This window comes from Aegilops tauschii, chromosome 7 (genome assembly GCF_002575655.3).
Source record: "Aegilops tauschii subsp. strangulata cultivar AL8/78 chromosome 7, Aet v6.0, whole genome shotgun sequence".
NCBI lineage: Eukaryota > Viridiplantae > Streptophyta > Magnoliopsida > Poales > Poaceae > Aegilops > Aegilops tauschii.
In genome coordinates, this window is record NC_053041.3 from 503639280 (window position 1) to 503657873 (window position 18594).

The 18594-nt window shown below is 43.2% G+C and overlaps 2 long non-coding RNA genes across 6 annotated transcripts; both read right to left on the minus strand.

Moving 5' to 3' along the window:
• Positions 1-8356: 8356 nt before the first annotated feature.
• LOC109751648 (uncharacterized) lies at positions 8357-12524 on the minus strand. 4 transcript variants are annotated; one of them, XR_012188353.1, is made up of 9 exons: positions 12448-12524; positions 12267-12309; positions 12009-12115; positions 11602-11662; positions 10100-10191; positions 9536-9617; positions 9393-9451; positions 8902-9194; positions 8357-8807 (listed from the first exon to the last, which is right to left on the minus strand). It is a non-coding gene; the product is annotated as an uncharacterized lncRNA (long non-coding RNA). The 4 variants fall into 4 exon arrangements; XR_012188351.1 differs by having other exon boundaries at positions 10100-11662; XR_012188352.1 differs by having other exon boundaries at positions 11602-12115.
• A 197-nt stretch (positions 12525-12721) lies between these two features.
• Positions 12722-18463, minus strand: LOC109751646 (uncharacterized). Of its 2 annotated transcripts, none has more exons than XR_005763705.3 (5): positions 16952-18463; positions 14694-15234; positions 14501-14611; positions 13961-14254; positions 12722-13898 (listed from the first exon to the last, which is right to left on the minus strand). It is a non-coding gene; the product is annotated as an uncharacterized lncRNA (long non-coding RNA). The 2 variants fall into 2 exon arrangements; XR_002230142.4 differs by having other exon boundaries at positions 13961-14291.
• Positions 18464-18594: the final 131 nt, after the last annotated feature.

The following is an 18594-nucleotide window of genomic DNA, read 5'->3' on the forward strand; positions in this document are numbered from 1 at the left end:
GCCAAGTATTTGGGGCAGTTCCGCTTCCAGTGACCATTTCCTTCGCAGTAGAAGCAGTCAGTTTCAGGCTTGGGTCTAGCTTTGGGCTTTTTCATGGGAGTGGCAACTTGCTTGCCATTCTTCTTGAAGTTCCCTTTCTTTCACTTGCCCTTTTACTTGAAACTAGTGGTCTTATCAACCATCAACATTTGATGCTTTTCTTGATTTCTACCTTCGTCGATTTCAGCATCACGAAGAGCTCGGGAATCGTTTTCGTCATCCCTTGCATATTATAGTAACTTGGTGATAGTGACTAGAGAACTCTATCAATCACTATTTTATCTGGAAAATTAACTCCCACTTGATTTAAGCGATTGTAGTACTCAGACAATTTGAGCACATGCTCACTGGTTGAGCTATTCTCCTCCATCTTGTAGGCAAAGTACTTGTCAGAGGTCTTATACCTCTCGACTCGGGCATGAGTCTGAAATACCAATTTCAGCTCTTAGAACATCTTATATGCTCCGTGGCGTTCAAAACATTTTTGAAGTCCCGGTTCTAAGCCGTAAAGCATGGTGCACTAAACTATCAAGTAGTTATCGTACCGAGCTTGCCAAACATTCATAACGTCTGCATTTGCTCCTGCAATAGGTCCGTTACCTAGCGGTTCATCAAGGACATAATTCTTCTGTGCAGCAATGAGGATAATCCTCATATCACGGACCTAGTCCGCATCATTGCTACTATCATCTTTCAACATAGTTTTTCTCTAGGAACATATCAAAAATAAACGGGGAGCTACATCGCGAGCTATTGATCTACAACATAGTTATGCAAATACTATCAGGACTAAGTTCATGATAAATTAAAGTTCAATTAATCATATTACTTAAGAACTCCCACTTAGATAGACATCCCTCTAATCATCTAAGTGATCACGTGATCCATCTCAACTAAACCATGTCCGATCATCACGTGAGATGGAGTAGTTTTCAATGGTGAACATCACTATGTTGATCATATCTACTATATGATTCACGCTCGACCTTTCGGTCTCAGTGTTCCGAGGCCATATCTGCATATGCTAGGCTCGTCAAGTTTAACCCTAGTATTATGCGTGTGCAAAACTGGCTTGCACCTGTTGTATGTGAACGTAGAGCTTATCACACCCGATCATCACGTGGTGTCTCAGCACGAAGAACTGTCGCAATGGTGCATACTCAGGGAGAACACTTGTACCTTGAAATTTAGTGAGAGATCATCTTATAATGCTACCGCCGTACTAAGCAAAATAAGATGCATAAAGGATAAACATCACATGCAATCAATATAAGTGATATGATATGGCCATCATCATCTTGTGCCTTTGATGTCCATCTCCAAAGCACCGTCATGATCACCATCGTCACCGGCTTGACACCTTGATCTTCATCGAAGCATCATTGTCGTCTCGCCAACTATTACTTCTACGACTATCGCTACCGCTTAGTGATAAAGTAAAGCAATTACATGGTGATATACAATAAAGCGACAACCATATGGCTCCTGCCAGTTGCTGATAACTGTTACAAAACATGATCATCTCATACAACAATTTATATATCATCACGTCTTGACCATATCACATCACAGCAAGCCCTGCAAAAACAAGTTAGACGTCCTCTACTTTGTTGTTGCAAGTTTTATGTGGCTGCTACGGGCTTCTAGCAAGAATCGTTCTTACCTACGCATCAAAACCACAACGATTTTTCATCAAGTGTTCTGTTTTAACCTTCAACAAGGACCGGGCGTAGTCACACTCGATTCAGCTAAAGTTGGAGAAACAGACACCCACTAGCCACCTGTGTGCAAAGCACGGCGGTAGAACTAGTCTCATGAATGCGGTCATGTAATGTCGGTCTGGGCCGCTTCATCCAACAATACCGCCGAATGAAAGTATGACATGCTGGTAAGCAGTATGACTATTATCGCCCACAACTCTTTGTGTTCTACTCGTGCATATAACATCTACGCATAGACCTGGCTCTGATACCACTGTTGGGGAATGCAGTATTTCAAAAAAATTCCTACCATGCAAGATCTATCTAGGAGATGCATAGCAACGAACGAGAGAGTGTGTCCACGTACCCTTGTAGACCGAAATCGGAAGCGTTAAGTAACGCGGTTGATGTAGTCGAACGTCTTCGCGATCCAACCGATCAAGTACCGAACGCACGGCACCTCCGCGATCTGCACACGTTCATCTCGGTGACGTCCCTCGAACTCTTGATCCAGCTGAGGCCGAGGGAGAGTTTCATCAGCGCGACGGCGTGATGACAGTGATGATGAAGTTACCGACGCAGGGCTTCGCCTAAGCACTACAACGATATGACCGAGGTGGAAAACTGTGGAGGGGGGAACTGCACACGGCTAAACAATCAACTTGTGTGTCTATGGGGTGCCCCCTTCCCCGTATATAAAGGAGTGGAGGAGGGGGCCGGCCGGCCTCAAGGGGTGCGCCCCAATGGGGGGAATCCTACTCCAACTAGGAGTAGGTTCCCCCCTTTCCCAGTCCAACTAGGAGGGGGAAGGAAGGGGAAGAGGGAGAGAAGGAAAGGGGGCCCGGCCCCCCTCCCAATTCGGATTGGGCTTGGGGGGCGCCCCTCCTCTTGGCCTTCTCATCTCTCTTCCACTAAAGCCCATGTAGGCCCATTAAGCTCCGGGGGGTTCCGGTAACCTCCCGGTACTCCGGAAAATGCCCGAACTCATCCGAAACCTTTCCGGTGTCCAAACATAGCCTTCCAATATATCGATTTTTATGTCTCGACCATTTCGAGACTCCTCGTCATGTCCGCGATCATATCCGGGACTCCGAATAATCTTCGGTACATCAAAACACATAAACTCATAATACCGATCGTCATCGAATTATGTAGACATGACCGAGACTCATCTCCGGTCAATAACCAATAGCGGAACTTGGCTCCCACATATTCTACGAAGATCTTTATCGGTCAAACCGCATAACAACATGCGTTGTTCCCTTTGTCATCGGTATGTTACTTGCCCGAGATTCGATCGTCGGTAATACCTAGTTCAATCTCATTACCGAAAAGTCTCTTTACTCGTTTCGTAATGCATCATCCCGCAACTAACTCATTAGTCACATTGCTTGCAAGGCTTATAGTGATGTGCATTACCGAGAGGGCCCAGAGATACCTCTTCGACAATCGGAGTGACAAATCCTAATCTCGATCTATGCCAACTCAACAAAAACCATCGGAGACACCTATAGAGCATCTTTATAATCAGCCAGTTACGTTGTGACATTTGATAGCACATTAAGTGTTCCTCCGGTATTCGGGAGTTGCATAATCTCATAGTCATATGAACATGTATAAGTCATGAAGAAAGCAATAGCAAAAAACTAAACGATCATAGTGCTAAGCTAACGGATGGGTCTTGTCAATCACATCATTCTCTAATGATGTGATCCCGTTAATCAAATGACAACTCATGTCTATGTCTAGGAAACTTGATCATCTTTGATTAACGAGCTAGTCAAGTAGAGGCATACTAGTGACACTCTGTTTGTCTATGTATTCACACATGTACTAAGTTTCCGGTTAATACAATTCTAGCATGAATAATAAATATTTATCATGATATAAGGAAATATAAATAACAACTTTATTATTACCTCTAGGGCATATTTCCTTCAAATAAGAAGGTGGAGATCAGAGCACAATTATGTACAACACTGAATATAATGACGGAGGTTCTTACTGATAAATATTTGGGCCTGCGAGCAAATGTTGGGGTGGATAAAACAGACTGTTTCCAATTTTGATTGAATGAATTCTTAAGAAAATCATTGGCTGGAAGGAGAAATTGTTGTCCACCGGGGGGGAGGAAATCCTGCTCAAGGCTGTGATCCAAGCCATACCCACCCATGCAATGTCGGTCTTTAAAATTCCTAAAAAAAATTGTAAAGGAATCATTGATGCGATGGCGCATTTCTGGTGGGGAGACGGGGAGAACCAAAAAAGGATGCATTGGATGTCCTGGTGGAAAATGCGTGTTCCTAAAAATCAAGGTGGCACGGGATTTCGTGATATTCACTGTTTCAACTTGGCGTTGCTCGCTAAACAAGCATGGCGTCTTCTGGATAACCCTGATTCTTTGTGTGCTTCTATCTTAAGGGCAAAGTACTACCCTGATGGTGACTTGATGAATGCTAAACAAAGGAAAGGCTCTTCTTTTACATGGCAGAGTATTATGGCAGACATCATTACCCTGAAAAGAGGCTATATCTGGCGAGTGGGGAACGGACAAAAAATAAATATTTGGGAAGATGCTTGGATCCCAAACTGTGCTAATAGGAGAATTGTAACGCCGAAGGGGGGCATCTCTTAACCAAGGTAGGTGATCTCATTGATCCTGTGTCCAATAATTGGGATGAAGAACTCATCAAACAAACTATGTGGCCCATCGATATACAAAGGATTCTTTCAATTCCACTCTCGCAATGTGATATGCCAGGTTTTATTGCTTGGAGCTATACAAAAAATGGAATGTTCTCGGTTCGGTCAGCATATTCCATCGAGTGGGAAAATCAGTATGGTAACAAATTAAAATACTCCAATGGAATGGGGCAAACCACAGTTAACCCTATTTGGAGTAAGATATGGAAGTTATCTTGCCCGGCAAAAGTGAAAAATTTTATATGGCGCACGCTTCATGGAACTCTCCCATGCCAGGTTACGCTTACTAATAGACGTATGAAGGTTTCGGCCACTTGCCCCACTTGCTCAGAGGGCTTAGAAGATACAAAACATATGTTTTTCGTTGTAGGGAAGCAAAGGAGGTTTGGAAAAGGCTAGGGATAATTGATATTATCGATAAAGCGTGCGAGGTAGACCATGCCGGAGAGGCGGTGTTGGAGTACTTACTACTTCTCCCGGACCAAGATTTGAGGATGATAGGTCACCACAATGTGCGTGAGATGATTGTTGTCTCAACATGGTATTTATGGTGGGAAAGACGGAAGTTAGTGCATAAGGAGACATCCCAAAATGCCTTGCAGATTTCAATGGGTGTTTTAGCACTTACCACAAACTTTGTTAATGCTTCATCGCCCAAGGCTACCATTAAGAAGGAAGGATGGTCTTGCCCCCTAGAGGTTTTGTGAAACTTAATGTTGATGCTTCTTTTGACCATGATATGCTTAGGGGAACGATGGGGGCGGTCCTGAGAGACGACAAAGGCAGGTTTATTGTTGGAGGAAATGAGAAGATCGATTACTGCGCATATGTGCTGATGGCGGAAGCCCTTGCTCTCAAGTTTGGTTTAACTCTGGCGCAAAGGGCAGGATGTAATCGCCTTATTATTAACTCAGATAACCTGGAGGTAATTTATACTATGCAGGATGGAGGACAATCAGCGGGTGCGGCAGCAGCAATCTTCGATGATTGTTTTCATTACGCTTGTGATTTTAGTATTACTAGATTCGAACATTGTGATAGAGAAGCAAATAAAGTAGCCCATGAGCTTGCTAAATTAGCTAGATTTTCTTTGACTTCTGTCTGGTTTGAGGAACCTGTAGATGAGATTATAATGATCCTCATGAACGATGTACTTCTTATATCTAATGAATAAAGTCTTGATATTTTTCAAAAAAAAAGTTGACGAAGGTCTGAAATTTGAGCACATGGGTGATCTACCCAACTTCCTGAGCATAATCCGATGATGTTCCGGGATTTTAGCCACATGCAGCAATGGATTCGACACCGAGGAACTCATGAGTAGCTTCAGAATGATCTGATTGAGCATCTGTGGTCGCTTTAAGGAGAACCATAACATATGTGCAAACAAGTTGAATTCAGATTTAAACTACTTTATTTTAAAACTTAATGTTAAGATTACATTATGGGATGGAGGGAGTAATATTTATATTTGAACTATTATTGCATTCGAATATTTGCACTACTTGAAGAATTATTTCTATATATCTATAATTATTTTGAGTGTCGCGAGTGTAGAAAAAAAACATGTGTGGACATGAGCGGAGTTAGGTGCACATGGTTGGATGGACGGCTTCTATATTTGTGTCAGTGGTCTGTTGTTGTGTCCGATTTGGGGTTACCCGTGGAGGCCCTAAACTCCATAGAAAGGAAGGGATGTGAGAGCTTCGGTCTGCCTTTGCATGGACCCAACATGTCAATCTGTGAGGATGATGTCTCCGGCCTCGTCTTCGTGTCGTTTGATTGAGACTTTGGTGCCTTCTTGTCGGCATCGCATGCATAGGGAGGTAGGGATTTGACAATCATGGTGGATGCTTATTTTATGGTGCTGGTAGCCCTTTCTTGCTCCTCTCGCCGCACCTCCACAAAATCCAGCGTCTCACATTGAATCATTAGGCCTTCGTAGCCGAACGAACACACAATCTAGTGCCGCACATAGTGGCGGAGTTAGTTGAGAATCAAAGGGGGGTCCGAGAGAAAATATGCATGGGGCGGGGGGTGGGGGGAGGGCAAATGCTATACTCTTCTTAATTCAAGTATTTAATTCTCTTTCCTTCACTAAATATGCTAAGGCGCCCCCCTCAACAATGCATGTAGCTCCGAGTTAAAAAAAAAAGAATGTAGCTCCGCCACTGGCCGCAGGGCGTCGATTCGACCCTTCCTTGTGCGTTAGGAAAGTGGTCACATGTTGAAAATAGTGTTATTATAATTTTAGGAAATGTTCATTTAGCTTCAAAATATTCATGCAATTTTTTAAAAATCACACAATTTCTTATATAACCGTTTATTTCCTAAAAATATAAAAGAAAGAAGAAAATAAAAAAAGAAGCGGAAACCGGGCATAAGACAGTGCCTCTCGAAAACGAAAAAAACATGTTTTCTTTTTTTCCCTTTCCGTGAGAGGCACGGTCGTGCCTCTTTCGGAAAGAAAAAAAAAAGCGTGCTCCTGGTTCGGTTTTTTCGTGAAAAAAAATTCGTCAAAAGTTCTCAACATGAGATCTAGTTTTGACGATCTTGACGCGAGGAATCCAATCCAATGGTGAAAACAGTTCGACATTTGGATGCACAGTTTAAGAGATAAAATGTTTTGAATAATCAGATCTATGAAAAAAGGGAAAACTCGCAGGTCACGACAAGTGGCGCACTGCGTGGTTGTGACAAGTGACACACAGTGCGCCACTTATCGCAATCTGGGAAGGTGTGAGTGACCTTTGCAAAAAGTGCTCCTGATTGCGGTAAATTCGGATTTATAGTCCCGGTACCTTTTCTTTTAGGAATATAGTAATAACCTGAAATCAGGAAAAAAAAAGGCCCAGCAAAATCGCTGCCTGTAGCGAAGGCCCAGCCCAACATAGCATAAGGACCTTATGCTATGTTGGGCTGGGCCTTCACTTGCCACGGCACCAGCACGGGCCGCAGCTGCACGACACCTCCTCGCTCGTCGGCGGCTCGGCGCGAGCCGCGCGACCACATCTCCCATTAGATCGGAATCGCGCCTTGGCGCGAGGGTGCCGGTCTCAGCATTTTGCCGAAGCATATAACACTATATTAGTAGAAACCAGGTATAACATTTGCACATATAGAGGATAATAAAGTAAAGAAACATTTAATTGTGATAGAGCTTAAGATCAACATAAGTTTATAAGGCAGGATCAAGCTCGGTGCGTTCATACGACCGCAAAAGATAACCATTCGACACGAAGTTCGATACCAAAAGTAAGAACACATAAGAGGAGGTAATAAGAACGGGACATAATAAAGAAGAGCCAACTACGGAGCCATAATCAGGAAGCATACTAATAAGTGCCGCAATTCATCTGTCTTGTCGATGTACTTCATAGGGACTGCCTCACACGAACCTGATACTATCGAGCATCGACCACATTACTTACAATTCCTCTATGCTTTTGTATGGCCAAACGATAGCACTCCAATCATTTGGATTAGAAAGTTTCTTACAGAAGGACATGATACATGAATTTTTCAATCTGAACATAAGTACACAGTATCTATAGTTCTATGCTAATTTTCCATATCTATTCCATGGTTTAATAAATCTTAAGCACATGTAATGTTCAACACAAGCACATGAGTTGCAGGGTACCACAGGAATATGATCAGGCACGTGATAGTTATACCACATGAATACTTGATGGACAAAATTATTATAAAAAGTTAGTAACCAACTAAATGTAACAGTACACCCATCAAATTGAGTATACACATGCGCCCTGCCTGGGTCGGTGGCCCAAATCCTAACTCTGTGTGCAAATAAAAGTGTTCATACACAATTAGTACATGCAACAGATTGCCCACCACATTCTTCTCAAATAATGATGCAGGCATGATTCCAAAAAAAATATATAGCTAACAATCCCTCCCCACGAAACACAACACTATGAATTAATTGTAACCATGTTTATTTGATCCATAATCACATTCTTTTCATCAGGAACAACTAACTGCTTACGGATTAAAAATATAGATTGGCTGAAGCGCCACACATGCATCATCCAACAATTTTAATTATTTGCTAAAATCCCCGCTACCCATGGCAACAAACACCAACCTTGTTATTTTAATATTTTCTATTAACTACATTTCTGCCGAAAAGTGGTGGCACTTTCTACTCAAATCTGCAAGATGTAATTCAGCCAAACACTATATGATCGGGAATCTGACATACCTTCTAGTCTATCCAGGCAATTTGGGATCGATCTGTTCTATGGATTAATCAGATGACTGAGCGGAATCCCCAATCGCTGCCTCTGCCCCCACTTCTGCCGCACAGATTTGGCCGTCCACACTGCTTCCCTCATGTTGCGTCTACATAACCCCATTTACCAAAATTCAGGTTAGATGCAGAAATGCGGAAACAAATCCTTGCGGAACTGCGCACATCACTAACACAAATTTGCACCTGTTAATCGGCTGCAGCAGGAACCCCATCTTCACGGGTATCCGCAGGTCCCTTCTCACAGACGGTGGCTCGCCGAGGCTGCCTCTCTAGATAAAAGATGGATCCAGGCTCGAGAGGTAGGAGACAGCTGCTCCCAGCGACCCATGCTTGCGTTTACTCGGCTACTGTCGGAGTTACCGGAAAGCATCAATCCTGACCCATGGATCAGGACAGCGAAAACGACTCGAGCCACGGCTCTGTTCAGATCGCTCGATGGCGTTTAACACTCATATAGCATGCAACTTTCTCTCGCACTGAAACCGGAATAAGATTTTGTAAGCAAATATTATTTAGTAGCAAAAGAAAACACAAAATCCAATCATGTTAATACAACAGATGTAATATCATTTGGATACTAAGGAATAATAATGAATGGGATACGAAATCAGTGTTTTAACTTTACATGTTTCACAAAGAAAATGCTACAGTGGGCCATGAGAAGCAAAGTTCACCTGACTTGTTCATGAAGAGTAAAAAGATCATGCAGATGTTCTGTTGAAAGAGAATTCCACTGTAAAAGTGAAAACAGAGCCATGAGAAATCAATTTACTTGGTTGTTTGAAGGATAAAAAAAGCAAAAGATAACTTTATGTACTTGATCCTGCATTTTGTCGTTCGCTTGTGCCTGATGAACAAACTTTCTGGAGGCCTTCTTTTGTCATTTGACACTGATATACCTATAGATGAATGTGGCAGATCATAGTCAGTGGAAGAAAGTAACCAACAACTCGGTATTTCTTCGCTAGATAGTGTAAAAAGTGAAGTCATGAACTACAAGATCTGCCTGACGGCCGCAAGTCATGTGAGCGCAAACACCACAAGACAAGAGCAGTAACACGTCCTACTATTTGGGCATTATGCATTCTAGGCGCAAATCTTGCAATCAAATACAAAACAACTGCATTATGCAATGTTGAACCATGCTCAAATAGATGCTCCAGGGCTAAATTTCCAAGTAAAACATATATGGTAGAAGTTGCCAAAAGATACTTATACAGTGCTCAATATCACATAGAAAAGTTTCAACGAAAATAAAAGAGCTGCTACAGACATCAAACTATCATGGCATTAGCATTTCTCAAGACATGTCATATCTCAGTTTTTAGTCCACTTCTGATCTGCAAAATAAGAGAAAATCGAGATTGAGAGAGATATGGACCTGAAGGTCATCGACAATCACTTTGATGATTTTTTCCATGGAGCCATCGTCACATGCCCGAGAAAGCTAAAGTTCTGGTGTAATATCGGAACCTACAAGCAAGCACAAACAGTCCATGTTCTTAAGTTGAATCTGAACTTCGCAAGCAAAATAATATAGGAAATAAATAATTCAATAAGTAAATAGGGTACCATTGATTCCTATATTGCAAGGAGCCGAGGTATTTGCAGTTCACAGTACATATAAATCAAACCGTGAGAAACGACAACATGTAAGCAATTGACCGTTGATGGGTTAAATTATCAAGAAAATGTCCCTTTCCAATTTTCAAGCAAGTAGACAAAAACCATGAAAATATTACATTTAGAGCGAACCTTTGTTGTGTTATTTTTAAGCTTCCGAAAGACCCCATGGAGAAAATAAGCACCTCCAAGTTGTTGCTGATATGATTCAAACATTCAAATCTTTATTGTGCCTGACAAACTTGCATAGGCGAAAGCTAAATTAACATCATATTGACTATCCAAAGGCAACAATGAAAAAAACAGGATCATGATGACAAATGAATTTGTAACATTCAGAGACTTCAGTCCAAGCAGGCAACCAAAATTGCGATATCCATCAATCCATCCCCTGATCCACATTAGCAGGAGTGGTTGAGGTGCAAAGCGAAATCCCATGAGCGTGATCCTTGTCACCATCGACTCTAATCGGCTCGACGATGTCAGAAGGCACAGGAAAGAGGCATGGGGAGGGGGGGCACCTCAACCAAAGGATGCCACGTAGTGTCATGATGGGAGCGGCGGCTGGAGAGGAAGAGGAGCACATTGATGGCTCAGTTCAGCCATTAGAATTATGGCTTACTTCAAATAAAAAAGAAAGAATCACTGAATGTTTCCATACAACAGAATTTTGGCTGAAAATTGTAATTGGAGTTACGTCTCTTGAACAAAGCTAAGTCCCATGAAACACACACTTTGAAACCAAGAGTGATACTAATTTATCTATGCAAACCTACAACAAAATTATGGCTGAAATGACATGCCATTAAACTGGAGGTGCTAAGCAAACATTCGTATACTTCAATCTAGCAGGTTGTAATGCTGCAATAGTCTAGCAAGTCTTCCCACCGAGCAAATATCCAAGAGTAGAAATGGATAAACCTAATGACCTCCGAACAATAATTAACCTTACACATTCCAACCCTTTCGAAGAACTCGGTACTCAAATCATTTTCATGAATTGCACAAAAGCATAATTTATTTACAACTATTTCTACTCCTGAATTGCACAGTCCAAAAGCATTGTCATGAATATTTGCATATTATAGGCCACACGCCACAAGCAAGAGAATAGCAACAACACAATGGAACTAAATACAGAGTTCGAGCAGGACGTAAGATATGATGCTATTAGCCAAGCAAGTAATATATACTGTATATGTAAAAAAGAGAAGCCTAGTGGCAGTTATGAATTAGGAGAGGCGGCATCTAATAATGCACCATTTTTTCTAGATGTCCTTTCAAGCAGCTGCTTGTGTCCAATAACTTCAAAATCGTCAACCTGCATATATAAAAAACAAAGCAACAAAAAATACTCTTATGATATGCAAATCGGATATCCAAAAGAAGAAACAATATAATTTCTAACAAATCATTAGCCTGTTCGGTTCAAAAATAACGGTTATTGTTGGGATTCCTGGGATCCAATCCCAATGAGTCCATTTGATTAAAATGACTGGATTACTGGAATGAGAATACCAAAAGAACAATATATAGTCTACAAAAAAAAGAATACAACCAATCCCAATCACCGTTTTCCCCTCTGGTTCAACCCTCTCACAATTTAAAGCAAAAATCAATATGGACCATCCATTCCTAGTTTGCGTAAGTATCTAGTTTTAAATTACCTTCACAAGAGCACCAACAACACCCAAGCTGGTAAGCCTCAAGTACTCAAAAGGTCTGGTCTTGCTGGTAGTATTTAGGAACGGGTACATGTACAGTGGGATGTGAGCTGCAAAGGAAAAGGAAGAAGACTCAATTATTAACCACTGCTAGTTAAGATTTACTTATTCTGTAAAGTCACCAAAATGAGGAAAGCTTTTTAATAATTATAAACGATGGAAATATTTAAGACTTGGCATAGAAATAGTAGCGCTTAGTACCATTCAAGAACGAGATCCTAGTCTCAGGGTGTGAAGCAACACACTGCAATTAAAAAAAGAAGTAAAATGAAATTGAGGGGCAGATGGCAAGCAAGCATGATATGAAAGCAGTAGTCTTCTCAATCCACCAGAAGGCCCACCAGGAGTGAGGGTTTCCTTTCTTTCTCATGTAAAAGCATACCTGAAGAAGTGCAAGTGCATTGCAGACATGGTTTGATGCAACTGGCAACAAAGTAGGAGATGAAAATGAAGGGTAGACAATCTCCTGCATATATTTTCAAAACAGCAAGACAAGCTGGATAAGGAGAATGCACAGAACCATCAATAAATTTTATATTGAAAGAATCAATACACATGCACAACCACCCTAACTCAAATAACCAGAACTACACAAGTACATACTTACTCTTGCCATTGCAACTGAATTTAGAACTTTGCAATAATTGTAACCTACCTGGAGCAGTGCAGCAACGGTGCCAAAGGAGTGCCACAGCAGTGGAGCAAGGTCTTGAAAAATCTCTTGCTTTTGAAAGAGGAAAACTGAGAAACTGAGTAGACAATGAATTTTCACCTCCTGCATCCCAGATTTGCAGCCATACTTTAAATGTTAAAGTAAAATGGTTCCATGTATCAACTGTCCAGTTTGGGATATTGTCTTTGGAAAGTTGATGTTTCCCTCAGAACATAATGATAATGCTTGCAATAGTGGCTCATACCATGGGTTCGCAATTTTGCTAGATAAATAAGTGACAGAGAAAAAAATACTAACTAAACTTCATCACTTATCTAGATAATCTGCAGAAGTAGAACTGACTATTTCTAACCTATAAATGTCTTCCTATATAGTTCATAAACTGTTTAGATTTCTTCACACCGCCTCCTGATAAGTTTGCAAAGTCATCAATAGGAAAGGATTTCACAAAGTTTACACACCCTCCCTCTCCTTGAATAGGGCATCTCCACCAGATACTAAAATTAAATATGCACAGCCGAATACATACCTTGTAGCCTGCTCCAGCACAAAAATATTAATTGGAAGTTCGCTTTTACCAAGAAACAAATACATCAGGAAGCAGGAGATATTAACAAAAATGCGCTTGTTGTATTCACTCCCGAGAGATTGTATATGATAACTGCAGTATTTACCATTTTATTCAAGGGTACAATAGCGGAAATGGGCACGTGTCTTGTTGTATTCAATCCTAACAGAACAATGTGTAAGATAATGATGGTATTTTCTATTTTAATCAGAGCAAGCAGAATTAAAATAAATACAGATATCTGATGCAAATATCGAAATCTCCATCTGGGTGTGTCCAATAGAGATCAGCAACCGTTCTTGCTACAGTTGCTAATAATAAGTACAACAAAGCACATGTTTAAAAGATGTATCATAATAAAAGCTACAAAAATCACATGCCCTACTTGCTTTCGCTACATATATCTACAAGTCTACAGCAAGCTAAAGTACCGCACAAAATCACCAAATTCTTATCATACTCCAGATATGAGCAGGCAAAGTTGCACTAAATTACCCACCACCACAAAGCTAGTCATGGAATTGCGCTCGGGAGATCGATGACACATCCAAGCTACTGCAAAGACCTTGTCCTGCCCTGTGATAGTGGTGACCTGCAATCCAAGAGAATTAGATGACCAGCCATGAGAGAGAGAGAGAGAGGGAGTAGGTGAACCTATAGCAACGGCCTGGGTGGAGTTGCAGTCCACGGAGGTGCAGATGTGTGCGAGGGTGCAAACCCGACCTTGAGGAACCAAAACCTTCTAACAAACGCTGACTCGGGAACTTGTGTGACCAGTTCATTATACCAGAGTTTACTGGCCAGAAGAATTGAAAAATGAAAGAAGCTAACAGTTGGTGCATGCCTAATTTTACTCTGTAGTACCAGGTACACCAGAAACATGCTTCCCTGTTAGCGCTTTCGAAGATCGTCCTAATCCCATTTTAACCGTTCTTCCTTGAAAGGAGCCTAAAATGCCCCCAAAGAAATATATGATCAGTGGAACCTAAAATGGAATAGTACAAAAAATAACCCTTCAGATAGCTTCTCTTAAAGGGCTCTCATGCTCAACACTGGCTTCTATGTTACATGCATGCAGACATGTTTTTCTATCTTCCAATGTATTATTTGGTCATACAGGAATTAACCAGTCCAACAATTGGGCAAATCTTACTAAAAGTAAACAAAGGAACATAACATGGAGGAGCTTACAACCTGATAGACTTAACTGGGTAGTGCCAACGGTAGTCAACAACCTTTGAGCCACAGAACAGCAAGATCGAATTGAGCTTTTGGCCAAAATTATTCATTTCAGAGGCTTGCTCACTGCTCAAAGAAAATTGTTTTGCAGTTTACTTTTGTTGACATGGTGAAAAGAAAATAGCAGCCTAAAAAGAATAGCTATTACCTGCCCGCAAGATCAACCAAGGCAAGGTTTCCACGAAGAACTTGACTACCACATCATCCTCTCTGCTCGTGTCTTACAGTAATCTCCAGTACAACGCGTGAACTTGAAAAAAGAGAGGAACAAACAATATTTTCCGTGTGAGAATAATGTACAAAAATCAGGGGAGCGATTAATTGACCATAACTACTGTAACTGTCTATAGATTATAGACTCAGAATCTAACAATTTATACTATGATATAATATCAAATCAAACCATATTTGTACTTCAAGATACAAAAAAGAAGAGGACTTAGTTCGGTCATCCACGTGAACGCCCCTCCAAGAAAGGGCTCTTGTTCTTTCTCCAGGCAGTAAAATAAACTCAAAGTATACTACGAACTCCATTGATCCTGTCTCACTAATTAATAATCCAAGAAGCGGCAGGTTAATTAGGATACTGACCACGGCTTGGGCTCGAAGGGGTGCTCCGCTTAGAGGTGCGGGAAGAGGGATTCTCTTTCGAACAGGAAATAAATATGAAGAATTCCCTAAGACTAAACCTGTTGGAAATATGCCCTAGAGGCAATAATAAGATGGTTATTATTATATTTCTTTATTCATGATAATTGTCTATTGTTCATGCTATAATTGTGTTATCCGGAAATCGTAATACATGTGTGAATACATAGACCACAACATGTCCCTAGTGAACCTCTAGTTGACTAGCTCGTTGATCAACAGATAGTCATGGTTTCCTGACTATGGACATTGGATGTCATTGATAACGGGATCACATCATTAGGAGAATGATGTGATGGACAAGACTCAATCCTAAGCATAGCACAAAGATCGTGTAGTTCGTTTGCTAGAGCTTTTCCAAGTGTCAAGTATCATTTCCTTAGACCATGAGATTGTGCAACTCCCGGATACTGTAGGAGTGCTTTGGGTGTGCCAAACGTCACAACGTAACTGGGTGGCTATAAAGGTACACTACGGGTATCTCCGAAAGTGTCTGTTGGGTTGGCACGAATCGAGACTGGGATTTGTCACTCCGTATGACGGAGAGGTATCTCTGGGCCCACTCGGTAATGCATCATCATAATGAGCTCAATGTGACCAAGTGTCTGGTCACGGGATCATGCATTACGGTACGAGTAAAGTGACTTGCCGGTAACGAGATTGAACAAGGTATTGGGATACCGACGATCGAATCTCGGGCAAGTAACGTACCGATTGACAAAGGGAATTGTATACGGGATTGATTGAATCCTCGACATCGTGGTTCATCCGATGAGATCACCGTGGAACATGTGGGAGCCAACATGGGTATCTAGATCCCGCTGTTGGTTATTGACCGGAGAGTCGTCTCGGTCATGTCTGCATGTCTCCCGAACCCGTAGGGTCTACACACTTAAGGTTCGGTGACGCTAGGGTTGTAGAGATATTAGTATGCGGTAACCCGAAAGTTGTTCAGAGTCCCGGATGAGATCCCGGACGTCACGAGGAGTTCCGAAATGGTCCGGAGGTGAAGAATTATATATAGGAAGTCCAGTTTCGGCCATCGGGAAAGTTTCGGGGGTCACCGGTATTGTACCGGGACCACCGGAAGGGTCCCGGGGGTCCACCGGGTGGGGCCACCTATCCCGGAGGGCCCCATGGGCTGAAGTGGGAAGGGAACCAGCCCCTAGTGGGCTGGGGCGCCCCCCCTTGGGCCTCCCCTGCGCCTAGGGTTGGAAACCTTAGGGGTGGGGGGCGCCCCACTTGCCTTGGGGGGCAAGTTCCCCCCCCTTGGCCGCCGCCCCCCATGTAGATGGGATCTCCAGGGCCGGCGCCCCCTAGGGGGCCTATATATAGTGGGGGGAGGGAGGGCAGCAGTACCCTAGCCCCTGGCGCCTCCCTCTCCCTCCCGTGACACCTCTCCCTCCCGCTTGTGCTTGGCGAAGCCCTGCCGGCATCCCCGCTACTTCCACCACCACGCCGTCGTGCTGCTGGATCTCCATCAACCTCTCCTTCCCCCTTGCTGGATCAAGAAGGAGGAGACGTCGCTGCTCCGTACGTGTGTTGAACGCGGAGGTGTCGTCCGTTCGGCGCTCGGTCATCGGTGATTTGGATCACGACGAGTACGACTCCATCAACCCCGTTCACTTGAACGCTTCCGCTCGCGATCTACAAGGGTATGTAGATGCACTCCTTCCCTCTCGTTGCTAGTAAACTCCATAGATGGATCTTGGTGATGCGTAGAAAATTTTAAAATTCTGCAACGATCCCCAACAAAACCTTTCAAGTATTTTGCTATGGGAATAGCCGATAGAGATTACAGAAACCATAAACAAATCTTTTCCATCGACCAAGTCAGAGATTACAGAGCAGATATGGTAGTTAAGGACCATTGCCAATTTGGCATTTTAAAATTCAAAGCATGGGTGTTATGTTACCATCCAAGTGTATGTAAAGCTTCAAATATCATGTGTGTGCTTTCAGAATAGGGTATTCGGCATACTTGACTGACTAATACAGTAAGCACTAAATACTAAGCTGCCATACTATTTTTTTGACAAGAGCTGCCATACTAAGTAATCAGTGACCCGCCAAGCTTAACTTAAGCCACATGGTTTATGATAAAAGTAAACTGCATATAGTTCAATGCAATGTGGAGTGGGCTGACGTGGTCAACTATTTCTTAGAAGATCGAAAGATATTCATGATTTGTAATATAACAGATGTATGAGCAGGTATAAATTGGAATATCCAGGAGAACTGTTTCTTAGAAGATCAAAAGATATTCATGATCTAGTTATAGAAGTAAGGTCTCCCAATAAACATATTAAATCTGAATATTGATGTCAATACAAATGTGACCATCATACACTAAACAAAAAAGACTGTCGGAACCTCCTTGACCCTCCTAATAGCAATGATGGCCTGCTTTTGAATACTCCCAAGATTAATTAACCATGGAAACAAAAGGAAATTCTCCTAACAGAACCTCCTTGATTCTCCTAATAGCAAAACCACACACACACGTACATCAGACATCTCTGTAGTACTAATTCAAGTAGATCAAGAAAATGGGTAGCCAAATAGCATGGCATATATAGAATTGTAGATTAGTATCTAGTATAATCAGAAAAGTTGAAGAGCTCCGCTACTGCCGCTGCTCGATCCCTCACATCGCTGGGACCGTCCCTAACCCCTAAGGTCTCCCAGGGCTCAATGGACCAACTGTTCGGAGGAACCAGCGACCGACCAAACCGAGTGCTGCACAAACACACACACACTCGCATGGCGAGGGGGTGGGTGAGAGGGGGAGATGGAGAGGAGTGGAGGTACCAGATCGAAGCACGGAGGAAACAAAGTGGAGGGGGCGGAGACGAGCACGCCGAGGGCGGCGCAGGCGAGGGCGGCGAGCAGGACCCGGTAGGACGCCGGGGCCGAGGGCGACCGGGGGTCCTTGAGCTCGAGGGCGCAGACGGGGACGGGGAGGGCTCTGGTGGAGCGGAGGGGGCGGGCGCAGCGCGCCGTCCTTGCCGCCGTCGCCCCATGGGGAGGAGAGGAAGGAAGAGGACGCGGAGGCGAGATGACGGCGGTGTGGGGCTGGCCCTGGACGGGAGCGGGGCAGGGAGGCGTGGGCGGGAGGAAGAGGAGAGGAGGCGACGACGGCGGCGGCGGCGGGGGGGGGGGGGGGGGGGGCGGGAGGCGGGCGCGGGTTAGGGTTTCGAGGGAGAGGGAGGCGAGGCGGGAGGAGCTGGGCGCGGGGGAGGCGCGGGTGCGGGAGGGAGGAGGCGGCTTAGGTCATCCCACGACAGCGGCCCACTTTTTATACCCCTGTACGCGAAATGACAGAAATGCCCTCGGCGGGGCAGCGAAATTACAGGCGGTGGCACACTGGAGGGCATACAACGGTCTACTATTCATTGTAG